The sequence below is a fragment of the Drosophila mauritiana genome, chromosome 2R (genome assembly GCF_004382145.1).
Source record: "Drosophila mauritiana strain mau12 chromosome 2R, ASM438214v1, whole genome shotgun sequence".
Taxonomy (NCBI): domain Eukaryota; kingdom Metazoa; phylum Arthropoda; class Insecta; order Diptera; family Drosophilidae; genus Drosophila; species Drosophila mauritiana.
The window spans coordinates 834,167-851,796 of record NC_046668.1 but is presented as its reverse complement, the minus strand read 5'-3'; the positions used below and the strand labels follow the sequence as shown (position 1 = coordinate 851,796).

At 39.9% G+C, this 17,630-nt stretch overlaps 1 protein-coding gene across 3 annotated transcripts in view; it reads left to right on the top strand.

Moving 5' to 3' along the window:
- Positions 1-648: 648 nt before the first annotated feature.
- Positions 649-17,630, top strand: part of LOC117135602 — a 79,943-nt gene continuing 62,961 nt past the window's right edge. For 2 of the 3 annotated variants that reach the window (XM_033295953.1, XM_033295952.1), the window contains exon 1: positions 649-942. The gene's annotated coding sequence lies outside the window, so the exon portion shown is untranslated. The remainder of the gene's footprint in view (positions 943-17,630) is intronic. The other variant, XM_033295951.1, reaches the window with a different exon arrangement.

Genomic DNA, 17,630 nt, shown 5'->3' with positions numbered 1-17,630 from the left:
TCCCTCTGCTACCTTTGTATTTTTACATCGCTATAACCAAAGTAAACTACACACATTCAAAAATCGCAATACTTAGAATCGTAGGTAATGTGGGTGTGGTAATGCCTAATTTCATTGTTGAAATTTCCTCCCCTCTCGTGACGGCATTGATGCAACAGGTATAAAGATATTTTGGAATTCATATTATTATTTTTAAAATAAGAATGTGCATATTCAAAATACAATTGTTACCATTTACATATATATTAATATTTTATATGAGTATTTTTTGTTGTTTATAGCATTTGTGAAATACTATCTAAGAAAATGAAAATATCACGTAAATCACGTAATCACGTAAATACAAATGTACGGCTTTAAAAGTAAATTGCCACTTTAATCATTACTATTATTTTAGGACTAAACTAATAATGAATAATAGTCTGCCCGGGATGATAAGATAATAATAATCATACTAAATAGTTGGTTAAAGCCAAAACGTTTTTCAAAAGCTTTACCTATGAAAAAGCTTTAAAGTCTAAGACACAAACCAAAAACTTGGCAAAGTATTGCATTTTAGTAGTTTTTAGTATTTTTTCTAATATATTTTTTAGATCTTGGAAAAAATATGTAATTTTAGGCAGCGTTCTTTCGTTTGCCCAAACAAATATAATAAAATTGTATAGGGATTAAAACTTATGTTTACTAAAATGATATCTAATTCAATTGTCTTTATATTCGAGAGCTTTACGAATTGCACTACCAAATGTTAGAAATCATGCGCATACAGTCATCTTTTACAATGAAATCGATAAAAAAATTATCTACAATGTATTTTCGTGTTAAATATTGAGAGGAAGGAACTTTAAGGACAATCTTATAATGAGTTTTCAGAAAAGATTCCCAGTTTTGCAAATCATAATATAATATATTTGAATAATTTACTGAAGTCGACGAGTAAAGGTAAGTTTACCAGTTTTTTAAGGGAATGACGTAAAAAATATCTGGAGTGTGTCAAACCATTTCCAAAATACAGATATATTTATACATATATATACAAATATATTTATATACCTATTGATATTACATACACAATAATTTAAAGCTTTTTGCTTATTTCACATCCAATAACGGGTCTATTATGGTTACCTATATTCATATATATTTATGTACCTATTTATATAGGTATAAATTTAAATTTTTTGCTTATCTTAAAAACCAAAAACGGATCTCTTATGGTAACCTGTTGAATTAAGAAAACAACAAAAAAAAAAAAAAACTGCGTGTAATATATATCAGGACTATATCTATATATTAAGTGAAGTTAAATAGCGTAAGATATAATGCTTGTTAGATTTTAAAGTTCATGTTAATTTAAATCGCTAAAGAAAAATAATTTGAATACTTTTTAGATGCTAAACAGAAAAATAACAACCGTCTGAAATACAGTAGATTTAAGTAAAAATGGATAACAATCCAATAGTTCAGAGAATATTAAAAATATAACAATAACTATACATATATACATATGTATATAGAAACAAGACAGAAAGCTATAGTCGAGTTCCCAGACTATCAGATACTCTTAACTCAGTTAGTGTGAATGCAAACTCGAAATTTCATCATTTTTCTGGAATATTTTTTAGACATTGGGGAATAAAATGAGAAAAAAATTTAAAAATTTTCAAAAGTGTGGGCAAGACCGGTTTGGCGGCTCTTAGTCGTTAGAGTGGGCGTGCCAAAAAGTTTTTTGGCAAATCGACAAAAATTTAAGCGACTAATAAAATTATGAAAAAATATCCCAAAATTTATTAAATATGTGAGAATGGCATTATTGGGCGGGTTTAGGCCGTTAGAGTGGGCGTGGCAAAAAATATTTTTGGCAAATCGATAGAAATTAACACGACTAATAAAGTTATTTAAAAATGTCCAACCATTTTTCAAAAATGTGGGCGTGGCAATATAAGTCAACAAACTTTCGCAGCGTCTATGTCTCTAGAATCAGTATGCTAAACCTTCTTGCTTTTAGAGTTCCTGAGATCTCGACGTTCATACGGACACGGACAGACGGACATGGGCAGGAAGACTAGGCCATTTATCCTGATTACGAATATATATACATTATATGGTCGAAAACGCTTCCTTCCGCGTGTTACGTACTCTTCAATTAATCTAGTAAGCCCTTTTAGTCAACGAGTAACGGGTATAAAAATTAAAATGTGCTATAGCTGAGAGTTATAAAGATCTGGCACAGCAGTCGAAAGGCGGAAATAATTAAAGGGATTGAAAAAAAGAAGAAGATAAAAAAGAAATACAAAAGAGAATGCTATAGTCTAGTTCCCCGACTATCAGATACCTGTTACTCAGCTAGTGGAAGTGCGAATGTGAAAAAATTAAAACATTGTTCTAAAGTGTTGGCATGACACTTTTCGGAGGTTTGAAGGCGTTAGAGGAAGCGTGGCAAAAATAAAACGAAGAAAAAGCAATTAATTTTTAAAATGCGTGGGCGTGGCAGTTTTGAAACTATAGAAATTTACTAGACTACAAAAAAATGAAAACTCCTGTCCTCATACCGTTTTTAAGCGTATATTAGTTTCAGTCAAAAGATTGCAAGGCAGTAAAAGAGACTTCTTTAGAAGTCTTATCTTATCTGTTTATCTTTTTCCCGGCTTGAGCACAACGTCGCAGCTAAAATCGTGAAAATACAAAAAAAAAAAAACGTGAAAAAAATATAGGGACATACATACGTGATATCACGTCTGTGAATCAGGTCTTGGAATATTTAATTGACAGATCTTATAAGCTCAGCTGCTGAATTTACACAGCCAAATAGAAAAGTCATTCTTCCTTTGCAGAGAGAAAAAGTTCTTAAATTGGAGAGAGAATAATGCCGCATCTTGATGGTTTTATGTAGGCAATTCAAGCTCGTAGACTGACATTATTAATTTTGACTACAACGACTACAATGGCTTTGTTGATGCTGACATTCTGCTCAACTAGTTTTTTATTATGTGTCCAACGCCCACACGTCTCGCACAACCGACCGATGGGCGCTGCCGTATATCACACGGCTCAATTCGCGAAAAGATAGACACGATATATATATGTATATATATATCTCTATATAGATATATATATATAAATAGTGTCGGGTCACGCAGCCAACAGCAATTCCTAAAAATGTTCTTTGTAAATATGCCTCAATAATATGCTTTCCTTATCTATGCAGAACAGTTGCGTGAGTATCTGAGCTCACCACTCTCACACTCTTTCTCTTTCTAGGACTCTCGCACTTTTGGCTTAGAGTTCTGCTGAAAAAGTCTTCATTGCTCGAAAATAGCTAATAAAATAGTCTATAAGCTCAGAAATACGGTTTAGTTGTGTATTCAAAGAGTAAGGATTGATTACTTTAAGACCGACAAACAGTCCAGATTCCAGATATTATAATAAAGTCTGTTATATTCAGAACATAATACTCTGAAGGTTCATGCAAGTCATAGATCTACAATGATTTAAGATTAGGGATTAGAGAAGTTTAGCCGAATAACCAAGGCGCTATGAACACACACCAAGCATTGTTTTACGGTTAGCTAGCGAAATTTAATTAATTAAAAGTAGTCTTCTGAAATAAAGCTCCGCAAGGCAAACAATAAGAACCGATTCAATGGTATTGGTCGTGTAAGAATAATTAAATTCCTTTCACAACCTTTTTAAAATGCCAAGCACACCTCTGTGGTTCCGCTTGTATGGAGCGGCGGCCATAAATACTTCCAGTATAGCTAGAAGCCTAAGATTTGAAAATTTTTGAGATTGGGGACCCCCAACACCATTTTTTGGCAAACAAAATATGCTTCCCCCCGTAGAAGTATGAAGCATTTTTTAAATCAAATATAAAATGACCATATATCATAGAAGACTGATAAAATCATAACTTAAGGTCTAAAAAAATATTTTAAAATATTTTGGCTGGAAATATTTGGACTATTTGGAGACAATTTGGTTACTTTATGCGTAAATATATTTAGATGGATTTTTTTATTTTTGGCCTCTGACGGAACCACTGTGCTCTGGCCTTATTGGAAATAGTCGAAATATGGTCTGTTAAGTTTAGTTTAGGGTCCAGAAGAATCCCCATATCATCATCTCGTTTTATTCTGTCCAAAGAGCACCCACTTAGAGTGAGTTCCCACGACAAAAGGTCAAACCTTAAAACTTGGAGCCATTTAATTTTAGTACGTTATCGCAGCACTATATTTCAAAGCTTATTAAATTAAATAAGAAGCAGGCCAAGGTGGCTTCCTTGTGTGACACCGGATGTGACTCGTTGCGTCCTCCATTTTAGATAAATTAGGATCCAATTTGGAAGATTAACAGCAACACCTAATAATCATATTTCCTAACTAGAACAGAATGATTGACATAGTCAAATGTTTTACTAAAGGCAGTGTAGATAACATCTGTTTGAAGATGAAACCCTGTCTTACAAAGGAAGTTAGCCCCAAAAGGTTAGTGGTCATGCAAATGAGGGCGTAACATTTTTAAAAAACATAGGAATAGCCGACAATAAAGAGATTCCTCTGTAATTGCTTGAATCCAATTTTTTATGAGGAGGAATCACAAGAGTCTCCCTCCATATATGGCGGAACTGTGTAGATTCCAGCGACAAGGTAGGCAGTTTCAGTAGATAGAATCTGAGCAAAAGTATTAAATTCGGGTTAGATACCGCGTACGAGTATGGCTGTTCGGAATGAGGTAACGTAGAATATGTTGTTTAAGCTTGGAAAACAGATCGGAAAAATATTATGTTTACAAAATAAATTTATAAAAGAAATTATTAAAAATCTCTGCTGGTTTTAGAAACACTAAAATAAATTCGGAGCGCAGAAAAAAAAAACATGACCGTTCGCTTTTGAAGCCTTTCACAACTGTCACGGTTTAAGAATTTCGATTTCAAAGTCTAGTCAAAATGGAATCTTGCTCAGCATATTTTGATTGAGTAGAACTTTTCTCGACTGCGAATCAGTTTGCTCTTATTGGACTCTCTATCTCCCTCTCTCTCTCATTTTTTCAGTCTTCGCCTTTCTTCTTCCACAATGCGATACTGCTTTTTGTCGTTCCTGTATTATTGAGTATACGAGTTTAGTCGAATTTCCCACTATCAGCTTGTGGTCGTTAATTAGCTTATGTACGTTAGGGACTTAGAGTGTACTTTTTAAAGGTGTTGTTAAAATAAGGTAATTTACCAGTTCTTAGAACATTTGTAATTTACTAAATTTTAAACTTTGCAATTAAAAGACTATGAAAAATTGGAGACCTAATGCTTAAACGCCATAAACTGGCAAATTTAACAACTAACAACTCACACATGGGTGGAGAAGACTTGATGGATAAATCGGACGTTACGACATTAAAGTCAACACCAGAGATTCTGCGACACCTATTTTTTACCATTTGGTGGATATGGCTGCAACAAACGCCTATATATTGTACAGGCTTATATCAAATAATGATAAAGAGAACCCTAAAAACGTTACAACTCGTCCCAAGCCGAATTCATTTGCAAAAAAATGCTATCTCTTCAATAAAAAAATAAAATAATAGAGAATGCTATATACGAGCTGCCCGGCTATCAGATACCCGTTACTCAGCTAGTGTGATATCTGGGATAGTGTGATATTTCTGGGATATCGATAAATATTGGGGATAAAATGAGAAAAAATTTAAAAGTTCTTCCAAAGTGTGGCCGGTTTGGCGGCCGGAGGGCGTTAGAGTGGGCGTGCTAAAAAGATTTTTGGCATATCGATAGAAATTTCACGACTGATAAAATTATAAAAAAAAACATCCAAAGATTTTTCAAAGGATTTTTTTAGGGTGTTAAAGTGGTCGTGACAAACATTTTTTTTGGCAAATCGATAAAAATTTTAAAGACTAATAAAATTATGAGAAAATATCTAAAAATGGTTTAAAACTGTGGGCGTGGAACGATTTTTTTTTTCCAAATCGATAGAAAGTTACAAGACTAATAACAATGTGAAAAAATATTAACACGTGGCCGTTTCGTGCGGCCTGTGGTCGTTAGAGTGGGCGCGTCAACAAACTTTCGCTGCGTCTTTGCCCTTAAAATCTGGATGCTGAATCTCAACCTTCTAGCCTTTATAGTTCCTTATATCTCGAGGTTCATACGTACTTTTCAACGAATTTAGTATACCCTTTTACTCTACGAGTAACGAGTATATTGAAAACATATGTGTTTGTTTTTTCACATTTTCTCACCTGGCAGGCAAAACTTTTTCTGATGCTAATTTTGAGCTCAGTGGCAATATTTATTTAAGAAAATATTATTTGAGTATTTTTTTTATTTAGAATTGAAGAAAATAGCCTTAGAGGGTAAAGACTAATAAAAATAATAGGCCTGTCTGGATACTAACAGAAATGATTTTTTGAATAGAATTTTATTGTTGTTTCTTGACTATGAATTGCTATTATTATCTATAAGGCTATAAAGAAAGCTTGTATCCAAGTGTATCATTAAGCCTTATTTATCTCGGGAGTTGAACATATATTTGATATGGTTATTATATATAGCTTACGGCTATCAACATCAATGAAATATTTATTTTCGCCTGACACATCAGCCTTAAAAATATTTTATTTCCTCATTTACTTTTGTAAGTTAATACTATACCAGTGCTGGAAAACCACTGTAATTAATCCTCAATCGGAATAACATCGATAGTTCCCTACACAATCGGTTTTAAGAAGGGAGTGCAACGGAGCAAGAAGCATAGAAGCATAGAACGAATAAGTCTTAAGTTTTCGTTATTTTTCTACTCCACGATCCAATATAGCCTACACCTATCATTTCACAGTTCAGAAGTGGCTTGAAGTTTAAACAATACGAGAGATGAATAAGTATGCAGAAAACGGCTGAATAGTCGTGGAGGGAAATTTGCAAAAGGGATGTTTTCCCAAAGGTCTATGTAGGGATGAAAAATGTGTACTGCTCGCTATATACTCACGGCTTAGGGGTCTAACCAAGATGTGGTTGGATTCCTCACCTATTCTTCACAACACGTTGAACGACTTTGCGAATGCTATTCGAGTCGAATTTGGATCAAGCCCTGACGAGGCTGAGGTGCACATCTTTATGGCTAATGCAACAAGACTATTTAAAGCAACATTAAAGGAATACTGTTTTCGGATGTCTGCCCTGGGTATGCGTTATAGACTTAGTGAAGCAGAAGTTATTTGATATGCTCGAGCCGGTCTGCAGCACCAAGAACTGCAAAACAGCATTGAAGTGCTACAACTCCGGAGAGCTAGGTCACTTTGCCAATTTGTGCCTTAAAGAAAAGGAAAAGAAGCGCTGTACCAAATGCAATAAGTTTCGCGAACCAACGGCAGTGGGCCAAGCTGGAAAAACAAGCTACCAGAAAAGTCGGAGTTGGATCATATAATTATGACGACTACATTGATATCGGTAGTCAGGCTCGTATCGTAAGCCAATCAGTTGCAAGTCAAATAAACGCCAAACGACACAAGTGATCGATGAAAATTAGAGGAATTTTAGGTGGTTTATGAATCCTCACTCAGAGCTCTGCACTGATTTATTGCCAGACGAAACCGATGTAAAACGGTCAATTGTAACGGCGGTTGATTTTGTAAATAATAGTAAAACTGCAATACTTCATAAATTTCCAAATCGAAAATCAGAGAGATAAAAAGTGCAAACTGTTTTCTGAGATGTTCTCTACTAGATTGCAAGGCATTGGAAAAACTAGCATAGTCCAAGCAAATATTATTGTTGAAAGTGGTCAGGTGGTCAGCCCATTTTCTAGTATCTAAGCCAAAAAAGGAAATAGTATGCAAAATAGTGGACAAGTTGTTGGAGCAAGACATGATAAAGCCACCCACATCAGAGTATGCCAGCCCAGTGGTACTTAAGAAGCCTATCGGTAGTGATCGAATGTGTGTCGATTACCATTGCCATAAGCTAATCAAGAAGGAAAATTCCCGATTGCCAAATATTAAGGAGCGTCTACAAGATTCAAAACGATTCAAATACATTTCGAGTACCAAATATTAAGGAGCGTCTACAAGATTCAAAATGATTCAAATACATTACGAGCTGTGTAAAGTACAACAAACACGTCCTGGATATCCTACAGAATGTCACAAGCTACATACGACAGCCTTTACTTCGAAGGATTTTGATAAATAATGCAGTGAAAACACCAAGAGCTAATGATCATGGTGAGCGAACTAACCCAATTATATTATCAATGTTACTACCTTCAAACAAGAATGAAAAGCGTTAGGATGAGCAAATATGCCCACTAAATGTTCTCCTTTTCAGCTCTTTTATGGTTATGAGCCCCGGGATATTCTTTAAAATATCTTGCCCAACGTAATTCAAAGTCAGGACCAAAAGATGATAACAGATGTCGATCTGCCTAAACTGAGAGCCGGCTCCGTAGTAACAATCAACGATCAACGAGCTGCAGCCAAGAAGCGTTACGATGCCAGGCATTATAAACCAATCTTTTATTACCTTGGTGATCTTGTGCTGGTAGAGTATGAGCCGTTCAGCACTGGGACATCACGAAAACTTGAGCCTCTCTACAAGGGACCTTTTATTATCACGAAGGTGATGCCAAACGACAGATGTCTAGTAGAAGATATCCCAAATTCTAAACGAAAACCAAGACTGGAAACCGGTTGCAAATCCCAAAATAAATTTTTTCATTTTCTTAAGTGTCTATCTATTTGAAAAAAATTTTTAACTCACCCAAGCCGCCAAAAACTGACACAAACTACTTTTGTTTTATTACTTTTTCCCAATTTCTACCGATATGTCAGTAAAATGTTGAAATTTCTCTGTTAAACGTTCTCTCCTGCTTTTTTTTTTTTGCTAGTTTTAATTTTACCATTGAATTCTTTTAAACTAATTTGGCATCACAGGAAATAATTTGTACTCTTTCTAAAACTCTTTTCATCTGGTCGAATACCAGGGTGTTTCTTTACATGTTCAAGTCGAGGTCTACGAATTCATAATACGTAACTACGTAACTTATAATTAAGTAACAATAAATAAAATATCTTACTATGTGTCTGTTAATATAATTGACAGGTTAGAGCTTTTATTTGAACGCTCTAATAAAATGAGAGCACACACAATCAAGGTATGTAAGAAAATGGAATCAAATATATAAGGTGATTGCCTAAGAATCCTTATTTAAAATTAATTTAAAATTAAAATTGTTGAATATATTGGGTTCAATGTAAGGGGTGTTGTATAAGATTCATTTTTTTTTTTTTTTTGGTGGCACTATACTCGCTGGAAGCGTTGTATGTCTGGCCATAACCTGGTGAGTCACGAATAACCTGTGAACAGAATGTATAGAGGTTGAGCGAGCACGACTAGTGCCGCTCAGAGGGGGATACGTTCGTTTTGATCGTGCCGCCAAACTGAGCATGCCCGATACTTATGCTTGGCAAACCAAGCGAAATATAGGGCTTACAATCAAAGAAAAACTATCAGTAATCGAATAAGTTATGGATAATGTTAACAAAAAGAGACTTGCAGTTAAACACAATTGTGATCTTTCAACAATAAACCGCATCATACGTAAGGAGAATGACATACAACAATCGGCCACAACAGTGGGACTTAAATACAAGCACCAACGGAAAGGAAAGCACGCTTTGGTAAAGAACGCATTGTACTTGTGGTTCAAACAACATAGTGCTGGTAATGAAGTACTGGATCGTCACGTGTTGCTAGGAAAAGCAAAAGAGTTCTTTGATTAATTCAAAGTAGATTACATTCCAGATTGTAACTGGCGCTTACGCCACAACATTAAACATGAAAAAATGCATGGCGAGTCTGCCGAATGTGACGAAATTAGTGATCTTGAGAAAGAATGTGCCTTCACTAGTGAAATAGAGTCAACATGCAACTGGGACGAATATGTGGCAATCGATGAGAGCCTTGATTGTGACGGTACCTTGACGACAAAAGAGATAACAAGTGCTCTTCTGAATGAGCAGACTGAAGATGAAGATGAAGGTGATGAAGAACCAAAGCTGCTAATAAGGCAAATAAGGTTTTGGTGCTATCAAGACTCTGGAACAACTAGGAATGGAGTATAAATGTTCTGGGTTACTTAGAGAGCTTCAAAGATTAGAGAAAAAGCTCTTGATAATAAGGGCAAGGAACGTTGTTCAAACAATATATCAGATTATTTCAAGTAAATAAATAGGAACAATAAATTCCATCCATAAAAGTACATAAAAATGTGAATTATATCTGAATTGCGGTTGAATGCATTTTTAGAATAAGTGCACTTTTTTCACATCGTGAGGCAGTTAAGCACATTAACTGTATTCTAAATTTCTATCGATTTGAGAAAAAAAATTTGCCACACCAACACATTTGAAAGATGTTTTTATATCTTTGTAATATTGTTTGTCTATCCAATTTTTATTGGTATATAGGAAAATTGTTGTTATATTTTTGAGTCGAACTAATGTCCCGTCAGTTGACTAAGGACAACCCTAAGAAATAAAAAATTATCGGAGAAATAGTTTTCACGTCTTTATTCTTTTGATCTCAGCTTAAGACTAAAAATCAAATGCAAATTGGATTGGGGAGAAGCCTCAGTATTTTAACAATATTTGTATTTCGGGAGAGCCTCGCTATTGGGTTCTTAAGATTGGGGAGTGTTCAAAGAGAGCAGTCAAATCGGCTTAGGTCAGGCTTTAGGATGTTTACAAGAACGGCTGAGTGCCACTGCCAAAGAATTCTTTATTAGAAACAGATGCTGCTCAGCTGGGATACATTATGGTATAGTTCTTTGAAATAAATGAAGTGGCCGATTTGGACCACTCAAAAACGTCACTCCCCTTCCCTTAAAGAGAAGCCTATACTTGGGCTGGGAAAATTGAGTTTCTTCTATTTTTATTTGTTGTGGTGTTTTGATTTTATTTATTTTAAGTTTTGCATACAGCATCATAAATGGCTTAAATGCTACATATCTTAAATATAAGTACAACAAAAATAGTGCATTTATTACAATGGTCATTAGTATGTAATGTGAAATATTGTTCTCTGACATCATCTCAACAATGTCGTTGTGTTTTACAATTTTTATATTTGTTATATTAAGTGGTGTCAAATCTATTTCTGGTTTGCATTTGATTTCTATTTTTCATTGCGTTACTCTTATCATTTTGTTTCCTTCTATTTTTATATTATTAATTGAATTTTGGCAATTTTGGTTAAAAATGGTTTGGGTTAAGATCCAGGTTACAATTGTGTTTGGTTCTATGTATTTTATAATTTCTTTCGTGTGCAATGGCTTAAAATTACAAATTGGTTTGAAGTGTTTAATAATATTGGTGACACATTCATTTTATATTTCTTCATTTTCGGCATTATAAAATTTAGTTTCTTTTTCATTGTGTGACTGTGTAATCTAGCTGATAGCCGTTGGAGTCTGGTAAGGGATTATTTTAAATGTGTTTATTAGTGAAAAGTAAATGGGTATGTGGGATATTATTAATAATTGGTTATCATTGTAGTTAATCCAATGGGACGTTTTAATGTTCAAAATGTTTTGGCTGTTCACATTCTCAAGTTAGTCATAGTTTAGTAATTTGGGCTTGAAGCAATAGTGTTATCGTGTACCAGGTGCCTGTGAAATTGAGAGTTTATTATTTTTCTTTTGTTTTTTGAATTGTTTTTGTAGTAGTGCGTAACTCTATTTCTATAAGTGATTTTTTAATGGTCAGGGTCTGTCTGTTCTACATTTTTGGTTGGTTTAAATGGATTTTCTAATTAGCCTTTCTGTAGTGGACCTTTTCTGTAATTAGTGTCAATATTAAATTTCTGTCGGTCTTCATTTATTTTATCTATTTTCTTTGTATTTGTATTGTAATTCTAATTGTATTGAATTCAAATGTTCTGTAAAGGATGTTGAAAAAAATATAATATCATCCAGATACACCAATCAGTGTTTGTTAAGCACGGTCGAAGGATATTATTCCTGAACCTTTGAAAAGTAGCGGGTGCATTCCTAAGGCCAAATGGCATTCGAAGGTATACGAAATGACCGCTTTTGGTGGAGAATGCAGTTGTAGGAATTGATTCCTAATCCATTTCTATTTGGTGAAATCCTTTTGCCAGATCGATTGTTGTAAAATATTGTCATTTACCTAGTTTGCCAAGAATTTCGTCCATATTTCGATATCTGTCAGATGTGTTTATTTCATTTAGCTTTCTATAATCAATTACTACCCTGTACTTCATTATTCCAGAAGCATCCGGTTTTTTTGGTACAACCCAAGTAGGACTATTGTATGGTGAATTACTTTCCCTAATTAATCCCTGATTTAGCAATTCCTGTACTTTGTTTTCTACTTCAATTTCGTGCGTTTGCGCAAGTGGGTATTGTTTTGAATAAACTGGGGAGTTATGTGTTGTATTTAGTACTTTTTTTTTTTTAAATTCGTTTATTGAACCCTTAAGCTAAACTATTTCCCCGGACCCCCCCAGGACTCCCCGCTGTATGGCCGTGAAGCATTGCTTCGCGAGGACGATCAGGATTTGCTCACTCGTGGACCCTCCTGGCTCTCTCGGCTCTTCTGAGCTCGGTGGTTATCGCTGCGGCGAAGCTGTTGACCGCTTGCTATTCCGCCTCCCCCTGCAGCATGAATGGGACTAGGTTGTCCGCATTCAGTCTGCCGCCAAGTACGGTTTCCAGAGAGCTCCGTTCCCTAGCGTATTTAATGCACGAGAATAGAACGTGCTTAGCTGTTTAGCTCCGTCCGCCTCCGCACCATGGACAGTGATCCGCCTCCTCGTGTCCAAAGCGCTTCAGGTAGCTGCGAAAGCAACTGTTCCCGCTGATCAGCTGCGTTAGGCGGAACGTTATATCGCCATGCTTTCGTTCTAGCCACGGCTTGAGGTTGGGTATCAGCTGCTGCGTCCTGCGACCCTTGGCTCCTTGTTCCACCTGTGCTGCCATGTCTCCAGGGTGTGCTGCCTTGCTTCAGCCCGTATTTCTTTGATCGTGGGTTTGGTTGAAGACCACTTTGTTTTCCTGCGCTAACAGGTCCAGAGGCGGTATGCCTGCGATAACCAATGCCGCCGCGTTGGACACTGTTCTGAAGGCGCAGCAGACACGTAGTGCCGACAGTCTGTGGGTAGCATTTAGGCCCTGGGCGTAGCTATCGGTTCCAAGCGCTATGCCGGGGCGGCATATAGCATGGTCGCTCGGGTGACGCTCGTCAGCAGCCATCTGCTCGCCTGTTTTTGGCCTCGGGTGTTCAACATTATGGTTGATAGCGCCCGATGTACTCCTGCTGCTTTCGAGCTAGCGTAGTCTAGGTGTTCTCGGAACCAGGTACTTAATTGCCCGAGAGGAGGACACCGTGGTACGGCCTACTTCGACAGTGGCCTTCTCCACCGCCTTCCTTGATCAGGACAGCCTCAGTCTTCTCAGGCGCCAGCTCTAGCCCCATTGAACTGAGCCAATGTTCAATGGCTCTGATGTTTTGTTCACACCTTTCTTCGGCCTTGCCGGGATACTTGTCGACAACGAGCAAGGCCACATTGTCCGCGAAGCCTACGATCTCGCTCCTCCCGACCAGCGGTAGGCGAAGTATCCCGTCGTACATGGTGTTCCACAGAAGCGGGCCGAGGACCGAGCCTTGCGGGACTCCACCGGTGACCTGGTGCCTGAAGACTCCTTCCGACGACTCGCACAGTAGGACCCGATCAGAAAAATAGCTGCGGATGATCCTGACTAGGTAGGCTGGGACGCTGAAGCCAATTAGTGCCTCTAGGATCCGGTCCCATCTCGCTGTGTTGAAGGCGTTCCTGATGTCTAGTGTGACCATGAGGCAGTACTCTTTGCTACCACCCTTCCATCTGGTGCCGTCGCTTGCTTGGGCCGCTACTTCGACCACTCTGTTAACCGCGTCGACGGTGGACCGCGCTTTCCTGAATCCAAACTGGGACCTTGAGAGGTCACCCGCGTGGGCGATAGCCCTCTCTAGCCGAGTGCACACCAGTTTCTCCAGGAGCTTGCCAGTTCCATCGATGAGGCATATTGGCCGGAACGATGAAGGCTCCTCGGGTGGTTTCCCTGGTTTTGGGAGGAGCAGCAGCTTTTGAATTTTCCAGCAGCTCGGGAAAACTCCTTCCGTCAGGCACTTGGTGAATGCCTTCGCAAACGAGTCTGGCTGGAGGTAGAGAGCAAGCCGAAGCGCCCTGATCGGGATGCCGTCGGGCCCGGGGGCCTTGCCGTCCTTCAGCAGTTTTGCCAGCTCCAGGATCTCATCACTGCTGACCGTGGCGTCGGATTTGACGTGGTCCCCTGTGGCTGGGTCGGCTGGGCGTAACCCATCCATCACAGGGAACAGATGTTCCGCTACACTGCGGAGCATCGCTGGGTCCAGTAGCTTGGGAGTCCTTGTGTACGCCTTCTTGACCACCACCTTGTAGGCACTTCCCCATGGGTCGCTGTCGGCAGAATCGCATAGGTCGAGGAAGCATTTGCGCTTGCTCTCCCTTATGGCTATTGTTTAGCTATTGAGCTTTTTCAATAGATGTTGCGAATAATAAAAAACCGAAGAAAGTTTGCTTTTATAACGACAGTTTTTATTTTGCGAATAGTTATGCCTTTACGATAGCGATAATTGAATGCGTAAGTTTGGTCTTTTCCGAAACACGACGAATTGGCAACTGGCGGGGCAGGCAGCCGAAATGCAGCGCCCAAGCTAAACGTAGGTAGCTAACAACAACAAACAATGAATGAGAGCCGTACAGATAAATGCGTGCGAGAGCAGCGGTTTGCACTATGGGCATCGCAACTGCTACCACTGCCTAATTTGGCTTATAATATTAAAGAATATGAGCTTAGTCTACTGCACAGTTTTGGCGGCTGCATGACCCAACATCCTCCCCCCATTGGAAGCTTGGCTTCCAACAGAGTCCTCAAGGGGAAGCAGACACAGCTTGTTCACTGCCCGCCTTATTACTCCAGACGCGGTCCTCAATTCTGCAACTCGAGCGATGCCGTCTCTGTCAGGAATCAACTGCATGACTCTCGCCAAAGGCCATCTCAAAAGCGTGAGATCCTTCCAAGCGCTCCTTGGGAAGGTCTGCCATTATGTGCTCTATCAGCCGCGGCTTACTCCGAAAACATCTGATGCACCTGTTCACGGCCTTGGTAACCGTCTTCCTCCCCCCAATAGGCCAATATTGGGATCGAATTGCACCCAGAAGAGCTCGAGGTCCGGCATGAAGATTGCTTTCATGGTAATGCGAGATAATTGATAGAGTCACCGGATGGGACCTTGGAAGGATTTTCGGGTGGCGGCCATCAAAGTCCAATGACGAATTCCGGAGGCGACTGCCTACTCTAAGAAGTCCAAATTGATCCAGGAACGGCGAGAGCGATGATATGGGACTAGACGAGGAAACTCTTCCCAGCGTTTTTAGGGACTGCAGGTCCTCCCATAAATGCGCGCGCTGCACCAACCGCAGCATCATATGAGTACCCTCTTGAATGTGTGCGACGGTGAGCCCAGGATGACGAATTCCATTACAAAATTTGTAAATGTATGCAAATTTGGAGCTAGCAATTACATCCACGTACGGCGACTTTACGATGAACACACTTCGACGAAGCTCAAGCACCGGTTTTTCAGGATAAACAGCTGTTGGCCAATCTCTTTCAGGCTCCGTAAGATAGGCGGGTCCATGCGACCAGAGTGACGATTCGCTAAGCTCAGACGGCAGGGATCCTCTGGATAAGATGTCAGCCGGATTTAACGCTTTTGGAACAAAACGCCAAGCCGTGACATCTGTCAGCTCCTGAATGGCAGCAACCCTATTTGCCACAAATATGTTTTCCTTGCTGGCTGAAGAAGGAACGCGTGAAGCTATTAAGGTGCTACCGCAAGGGCGCGCGCAGCCTCCAGACACAACCCAGCCCAGGCGAGTTTTTTGAAGCAGGGGTAGTCCTGGCAACAACCTTATCTGACCTACGCACAGCAGCTCATAAAACAGGCTAGCTCCTATTAACATGTCAACACGCTGAGCTTTATGAAATTCCGGGTCGGCGAGCTGCAGGTTTTCTGGAATCTTCTAGTCCCCAATGTCCACATTAGAACTTGGCTGGCGATCCGTGATATTGGGAGCGATAACTGCTGTTATGTTCGTTGAGAAGTCCGAAGTGACAGACCGAATCGCAATTCCTACCGAGAATCCATCAGTCGCGAAGTTGGAATCCCCGATTCCAGTGACGGAGCCGGACGACCTCGACCTCTTAAGTTGCAGTTGATTTGCAAACCGAGAGGTGACCAAGTGCAGTTGAGAGCCAGAATCTAACAAGGCCCTGCAGGGAACGAACAGTCCCGATCGATTCTGCACTAGAACGGTTGCAGTGGCTAGCAGCACAAGGTCACTACCGAGATCCTGGGCAATTAGAGTAGAAGAATTCGAAAGCGGGGCAGAAGGCTCAGTGTGGGGGCTTGAAGACACCGGAACACGTGGCTGCGAGCAAGGCCGACCATCTAGATGGAGCAGCGTATGATGCCTGATTCCACAGGTGCGGCAGCGGCTCGAGCTGCATTGCCGTAGCTGATGACCTGCCTTTAGGCAATTTAGCAGACGCCTCGCGCAGACGATCTACTGGCGCTAAGTCTCTAAATTGCGGGCAATAATATATGGCATGTTCTGCACTATGGCAAAGCATGCAACCAAGAGAATTTTGGGTGGTAGCAACTAGCGTCGAGCGATTCTGCCCACCTGAACGCCTGGCGCATAGGTTGCCATGGCGCAATCCACGGCCTCCAAAGTCCTACATCGCTGTTCCAGGAATGCAGCCATCGATTCCCACGACGGAATAAGGTTGGCAAAGACCGGATCCTCCAAGCGCTCCTCCCACTTAGCTTGGCTCGCCGCATCCAGCTTTTGCAGCAGCACTTGCACTATGATGCAGCCAGCGATTTGCTCAGTGGTGCCCAAACCCTTCAACGCACGAATGTGAGCGTTAAACTTGTCCGACAATTCCCGAAGCGATGCCACATCATTCCGTACTACCGTTAAACCCAGAATCTCGGTAATGTGCGCCTGAAAAACGAGACGCCGATTATCAAACCTTTTTTGAAGCAACTCTAGAGCCGCGTCGTAATTGCTGTTTGAAATCTCCAATGATCGGATAGTTTCCAGCGCTGAATCCCTCAAACATGACCGCAGATGTTGAAATTTCTCAATGTTGGAGAGGTCAGGATGGCTGTCGATTATGCTCGTGAACACGGAGTAAAAATCAGCCCAGTTTGCGTAGCCTCCGCCACAGTTTTGGCGGCTGCATGACCCAACAGCTATCTTAAGGGGTTTCTGCGGGCTCTGCGCGTTGGTAGCGACGTCTGGCGGAGAGGCACTCTCGACGAGCCGTCTCTATCTCCTGGTTCCACCAGTAGACAGGGGCTCTTTGTCGGCTATGCGTCCTGCTCGTTTGCATGCTGGCGTCGCACGCGGCCTTCAGCCGCCACATCAGCTCCACTGCCGTCAGCTCGGCTTTTTGTCTGCTCGCCGTGGGTAGGAACTGCTCTCGATACACCTGCGTGTCCAGAGTGTC